Source organism: Mytilus californianus, unplaced genomic scaffold, assembly GCF_021869535.1.
Source record: "Mytilus californianus isolate M0D057914Y unplaced genomic scaffold, xbMytCali1.0.p SCAF_5, whole genome shotgun sequence".
NCBI classification, from domain to species: Eukaryota; Metazoa; Mollusca; class Bivalvia; order Mytilida; family Mytilidae; genus Mytilus; species Mytilus californianus.
The window spans coordinates 117,035,350-117,042,902 of record NW_026262701.1 but is presented as its reverse complement, the minus strand read 5'-3'; the positions used below and the strand labels follow the sequence as shown (position 1 = coordinate 117,042,902).

General features: G+C 32.5%; 1 long non-coding RNA gene across 1 annotated transcript; it reads left to right on the top strand.

The window, feature by feature from the left end:
• The first annotated feature begins 1,072 nt into the window (after positions 1 to 1,072).
• Positions 1,073 to 6,857, top strand: LOC127700797 (uncharacterized). Its single transcript, XR_007981723.1, has 3 exons — positions 1,073 to 1,195; positions 1,668 to 1,698; positions 6,470 to 6,857. It is a non-coding gene; the product is annotated as an uncharacterized LOC127700797 (long non-coding RNA).
• Positions 6,858 to 7,553: the final 696 nt, after the last annotated feature.

The window sequence follows — 7,553 nt, the reverse complement described above, 5'->3', positions numbered from 1 at the left end:
AAATGTATACAATAAGTAGAATTTACGTTTTGAAAGAAGTAAGACATTTCATACAGAACTTTTTTCAATCATGTTTTGCCTGATGTAGACTGAAAAGTGAGGACCTTGCGTATTCCAATAGGTCTTAGCCTTAGCTGTTTGCCTGATCAAACTAATTCAAGAGAGATTATACACTGTTTGCAATTCGAAATTTTACTTCTCTGTACATGTACACATTTTTTGGGGAAGAATAATTATTTTTTAATATTCAAATAAAACAGAGAGATGACAATGTAAACTCATTTGAATTTACCTTGGAAATTAGATTAAAACGAAAAAAAGAAAAAACAAACAAACAAACAACGGACCAAGAGTAAGTACTCGTGGTCATAAAAAAAAAAGATGTCTATTACAGAGTTATGGTTTACGCATATCTTAAGGTCAAATAAAATAAAATTTGAACAATGTCGATTGTGTGCAGTTTTCCATCTACGCTTCCTTAATGGACACATTGACCGTACCAAAATGACAACAATAATTTTACAGAAGTTTTATCACACATGAATTTCTGTTAATTTACTGGTTATAAAATTCGATGCCTCTGTTGGTGGAAGTTTCGTCCTCAAGTGTTACACCAGTACTGTTGTGTTGACATGCAATACGATTGGTATGGTATTTTTTTCAAAATGTATTTTGTAAAATTTGAATTACTTAAAGTACTTAAGTATTTCTACTAACCGTTATTCGTACAATTTTTCGGAATTTATACAGCTAGTTACATTCTAGTAATTGGATCGATTATGAAGTTGCTATTGTGATAGCTCTCATACATTTTAATTCCAAATGTACTCAAAAAGTGCTACAAAAGAATAAAAACCAACTGAATTTTACAATATATACTAATTTCGGTGTGTTTGTTGATCTACAAATAGGAATTTTATTTTCAAATCCTATCTTTTTTTTTTTCATTATTTGAGATTCAGTAAAATGATTTGAATATCAAAGACAAGGAATCCTTCCATTGATGTTTTTAATTCACTTATATACTTACCAATATATATCAAATTTATTGTTACTTTAATTTCAGGACAAGATGTCAGCAAAGATAAGAAGTTGAATGTAGGAGGCATACATATTGGGATATGGATTTCCATTATAATTGCTGTGTTTTTCTCAACAGTCCTCATTTCCCTATTGTTTTTTAGAGGAAGAACATGTGAGTCAACGAAGACGTTATTCATACCTAAAAGATATAGATCCTTCATATATACCGATTCAATACTGTTAAGGAAATAATCTTATAACAAAACCAATAGAATGTAAATAGTTTTGTTTATTATGTATCTATCATAATAGGCTAGTGATTTGGTACTGTGTTAATTGAAAAAAGAGAGGCGAATGATACCAGAGGGACATTCAAACTTACAAGTCGAAAATAATCTGACAACGTCATGGCTAAAAAAGAAAAAGACTAACAGACAAGCAATAGTACACAAAACACAACATAGAAAAACTAAAAACCGAGCAACACGAACCCCACTAAAAACTGTCGGTGATCTCAGGTGCTCCGAAAAGGTAAGCAGGATGACAACACTTGAATTAGATAAGGATGATGATGATGATGATGAGCAGGAGGAGGAAGCGGAGGATTTTAAAAATATTGATAAGTATGCTTTAATTCTTTCCAGGCATCAGAAAAAATCATTTGATAGGAACAATGTAAGTATGCATATATATAAGGTATAGCTAAATAAGTTCCCATTCTCGATTCTTATTTCTTGAAATCCATGATGCTCACTTTCATCATACTTTTAATTTGTAAGACACAGAAAACCATAATTCTAGAACAATGTCAGTGTTTTAGATACAAATGAAAGGGGTTTCTTTTCGAAAAAAACATTTAAGGCAGTGTGAACTTTTTAAATGATCTTTCTCTGCATTGTGCGATCTTTTATCCTCTCAAATACGAGCTTCATATGAAGGGTTCAAAGTCGTGCGTATTTTCATCGTCAATCATTACAGTCTTCAGTCTAAACATGATACCACTATACCACGAGTGCTGACATAAATCAATATTTACGTATACTCTTAAAGGGCTTAATTGTCCATACATGTCAATAAACACAGGATTTCTGTCTCATTGATAATTAGCTTCTGTAATCTATGTAATATAAATTACGTGTATGTCTTGGTTTGTTCATGTTCTTTTCAATTTTTTTATTTTTTCATTTTGGGTGTTATCTCGTTAAGGAATAATATGTTCGAAATTGTAACGCTCTTGGGTATAATTATAAAGCAATATCAAAATGTAGAATGATACCGACACAAGAGAAACATATTTTCTTTTAAATCATAAAAAAAGATTTTATCTTGGATGTCAGGTTTGATCATTGGTCGATATTCAACATCGTTATTATAAACTGAACCTTTGTACGATTGTGGCTATTACACAATAGTTGTATCCACTATAAAATCAAGGAATAGAATATATCAGTACAATTCCTTGATAAAATAAACATCCATATGCCCATTACACTTGTCACTTTTAACGAACAAGGACTTTCAATTTTCTTTCTCATTGTAGCAAAAGCTTACTTATGGTCTATAATTTTCTCATGCTATCATTCAATTTTTATTTGTTTGATTATAAATCGTCCAAATATACAACCGGTCAACATTGAATAAACTCTAATTTGAATAAAGTGTGACATCAAAGCCACAACCGTAAAACTACTTCTTTGACAGTAAAAAACACAAACAAAATCAGTGCTATTAAATAAATTATGAATACTAAAAGCTATTCAATTTGAATAATTTGTAATGATTAAACATTAAATGAAATATTAATTTACCAATATGAAATTCAGAATTAAGGAAATGAATGGGTCTATCAATACCCACGCTACTTCAATATTTAAAGACCCAAATGTTGCAAAACACTTGTCCTACCGCTATGACAAGGATGTTGTTGTCCCCGCAGATAAAGCCCCAAACAACATCGTTTTTGTGTATAAATCACATAACATAAACTGCTTGATAAATGAATTAGTTATTGACAATTTACTTGGAAACTCAACATATACCCCCACGACACTTACTAAAGAGTAAATCCTGAATAATCATAGGTCTGTTCTATGTTGCCTTGGAATTTCAACCAAAGATGAAGAACTGGATCTTCCATCACTGTATTGGATACCTGAACTACATAAGTGTCTTTTGAAACAACGGTATATTGCTGGGTCTTCCAAGTGCTCCACGAAACCTGTTTCTAAATTATGAACATCAATTTTATCAGCAATCAAAGTCGGGCTTCAAAGTCATTGTGAAACTGCCTATTCTAGAGGTGGTGTGGATCAGATGTGGATACTAAAAAATTCTAAAGATCTTTTAGAGTACATACAATCTAAGACTCTTTAATCTTGCAATAATCTTAAAACATATGACTTTTCCACACTTTTTACACAAGTATTCCACATTTCAAACTAAAAGACAAATTGAAAGAGTTGGTATTGCGTTGTTTCATAAAAAAAGAATAGCTAACGTAGATACAAGTATTTTGTCTTAGGGAGGGATAAATCCTACTTTGTAAAAAATCACTCCGATTCAAACAAAACATTCTCTGAAACTGAAATTATCAAGATGCTTGATTTCTTTATTGACAACATATTTGTTATGTTTGGAGGACGTGTTTTTCAACAAACTATCGGCATTCCCTGGGAACCAACTGTGTCCCTCTTCTTGCCGACTTGTTCCTTTATTTTTATGAGGCTGACTTCATACGTGAACTTTTTAGGAAAAAAGAAAAGAAGTTAGCAGTATCCTTTAACTTTACTTTCCGCTATACAGATGATGTTCTCTCACAAAATAATTCAAAATTTTGTGACTATGGTGAACGCATGTATCCCATCGAACTCGAGCTAAAGGATACAACAGAAACATTTAAGTCTGTCTCATATCTTTACTAAAATCTAGAAATTGACAATGAGGGTCGGTTGAAAACAAAACTTTACGACACAAAAGATTTCAGCTGAACTTTCTATTTCTATGTAGCAACATTGCAGCAGCGCCTGCAAAAGAAGTATATATTTCCCAATTGATACGATATTCCGGGGCTTGTATTTCCAATAATGCTTTCCTTGATAGAGGGTTGCTGCTCACAAGGAAGCTATTAAACCAAGAGTTCCAAATGGTGAAGTTGAAATCATCCCTTTGTAAATTTTACGGACGCCATTACGAGTTGGTTGACCGTTATGGAATATCCGTTTCACAGATGATAGCGGATATGTTCCTAATGTCGTAACTACAATCCCGCCCCCTTTCCACGAATGTGACCTACCGAATTAGACTTGTTACCGGGTTTATACTGACATGAGCAACACGACGGGTGCGACATGTGGAGCAGGATCTGCTTACCCTTCCGGAGCACCTGACATCACCCCCAGTTTTTTTGGAGGGGTTCTTGTTGCTTAGTCTTTAGTTTTCTATGTTGTGTTTTGTGTACTATTGTTTGACTGTTTGTCTTTTTCTTTTTTAGCCATGGCGTTGTCAGTTTATTTTCGATTTATGAGTTTGAATATCCCTCTGGTATCTTTCGCCCCTCTTTTATATATATTTCATGTTAATTTCTCGAATGTCTAAATATAGATGTGAACCGTGTGAATATAATCATTTCCAGCAATTATAGAATAAAAAAGACAAAATATGAAATCATCTTTTAGTGTGACGTCCATTTTCACTGAAATAGCACACAATTTTAGTTAGGGGCCAGCTGAGGACCACCTCCGGGTGTGGGGTTTTCTTGCTGCATTGAAGACCCATTAGTGGCCTTCGGCTGTTGTCTGCTCTTTGGTCGGGTTGTTGTCTCTTTGACATATTCCCCATTTCCATTCTCAATTTTATTATTATGAATTCCGTTGATTTATTGTCAAAACATAAAACAGACAGTCCTTTTACTAGAAATGGAGAGAATTTATCAGAAGTAGTTGATTCGTTAACGATAAACAACGTCGCTAGTTGAATATCGTTTACGAATCCACTACTTCTAATGCATTATCTTATACATTATAAGCAGAAACAAAATGGGATCCAGATTGTAATTTTCTTGAAAGACTGAACATAAAATCTATGAATATTTTCAGTTTTTCAGTTAATTTTCGGACTTTTCCTCTTCAGTTCAGACAATTCACTCACAGTAAATAAAGATCTGTTCAATCTACATTCAGGGTTCAGTACGTAATATTTACATGTACACAGTAACAGTGATTTGGCTGAAAACTACCGAATTTACTGAGGTCGATCAGTCTAAAAATTGACTGAAATGCTGAATTTGACCTAATAATTAGTTTTTCCGACTATCCGACTTTCAAATGTTGTACATTTCAAAATGACCGTTTAAGACTAAAATGCAATTGTGTGTGTTCGTGTTGTTTAAGTGTCTATATATAATAACTTGCAAGATATGACGTAAATTACTACAATGGGTTAATTGTTTGCTTTATATAGTTTGATAGTTGTTGTAGTTCAAACCAAAAACTATGTGTGATCTAAGGGGGCAGGATTGTAGTCATGACAATTGGAACATATCGGTCTTCATCTGTGCATTCCATAGTTTAAACATATTTTATTTGCTAAATATCAGCAAAATGGATGAGACACAAGTAAATCATACTTATGAAGTCTTCTCCATATTACAATACAAGTATATATACAATAATAACATTATGAGCATGCATGTAAAGCTAACAAATTCATTAAATATTATACGAACTATAAATAAAAAGAAAAAAAGAACAAGAAGAATGGAAAAGGAGGAAAAGAAAAAGAAGCAAATTATATTTTCTGTGATGTTGACTTAGGTTTGATGGTGATGATCATCCGTGCCGGTAGCAATAATATTTTATGAAGGTACTAGAAATCTGTTAGAACTTTTAATAAAATCTTGAACATGTTTGAAAATTAGGAGATTTTGTTCATTCGGAAATTCAAGATCTCCGTTCATTCCATAAAGGTCAACACTCTCGAATTGAAGGGTAAAAGGCATACCGAACAGCAAGCTATAAAAGACCCTAAAATGACTAGTGTAAAACCATTCAAACAGAAAACCAACGGTCTAATCTATATAAAAAACGAAAAACGAGAAACACTTTTGAACCACATCAACAAACGACAACCACTGAACAACAGGTTCCTATAGATGGTTTTACGACTTTTCCTCATATCTGATCGTCTTTTCCATTTCTAATTTAATTTTTTGTCTATATCAGAGTTTTCTTTCGTTTGCATTCAAGTCTTCTGTCGAAAATAATTAAAATTATCCATTATCTGGATATCTCATGTTTACATTGTTACCACAGTACTGTGCACCCGTGTCAGTTTGTAATGGCCATTGAAAAAAAGCGAATTGTGATCCATTAACAATTTAAACATTTTTGAAATGTCATAGATAATTTCTGATGGTTGTGTCAAAGAATCGAACATTCTAATTTTATAGCTATTATGCAGCACCTAGAAATGATAATCAAGAAAATGTGTACACCATTGCCGAACCAAACTATATTGAAATATCTGAAATTGAGAGCGCAAACCAAGACTATAATTTGAATAGATCTGAATCCGTGGAAAAAGAAGAAGAGGACCAGGAATATGAAGAAATACACGAATACATGGACATGCAGTAAAATTATTCAAATTTTATCAAAAAATCATTCGGAATTAAATGTATGTCTACTTTTCGATAAAACGGTTGTACAAACAGTTCACTAATGCATTATTTTGCAAAAAGTATTCTTATTTAAAAGGTAATTAAGACAGGAATAATATAATATAAGGAATGTTCTACTAACTACATTTTTTATCGGCGTCTTTGTCAATAAACTATCAACCACAAAAACTTTATTGATTGTGTCCTTGTCAAATTTACTATCAACTACAAATAATTTTTGTTAGTGTCTTTGTTAGATTTATTTGCATTTCTGTTTTGATTTTTTTAGTCAGTTGTTTACACAATTTTTGCTTCTGAATCCCAGTCATCGTCACATTAACCTATAATGTCTGTTTTTGTTGCTCACCCAATTTTACCAATATAAAGGAACTATAAACAACTGTCATTCAAGGGGAGGGGGGGGGGGGGGGTAGCTAGCTATAAAACCAGGGTTAAACCACCATTTACTATCTTGAATCCTTGATGGAATAGATTTTAGGTAGCAGTAAGCCGTTTTGCAGAAACGCAATCTATGTGTTATTGCAGCATCTGGGCGGGACATACTCATAATGCAAGCGCTATCTGGTGAGTTGCTACACACAAAATGAAACTTGACAATGGGAAAATTGAACTTTATTTTTTAACCAATCCTCTTAGTAATTTCGTAGATTTAAGTCAAGATATAAGGCTGACTACACTGTATCTGTGGAAACCGTTATTTCACGTTCTTAAAGATAGATTCTGTATACATAATAATTAAACTTTAATTTTTTTAAAAAGACATCCTCATTAAAGCGTAAAGATAAGGTGTAGGAAAATACCAGCATCTTTTCATATTTCTTGAGAATCTTCTGTATATATAAATTTTGACTAT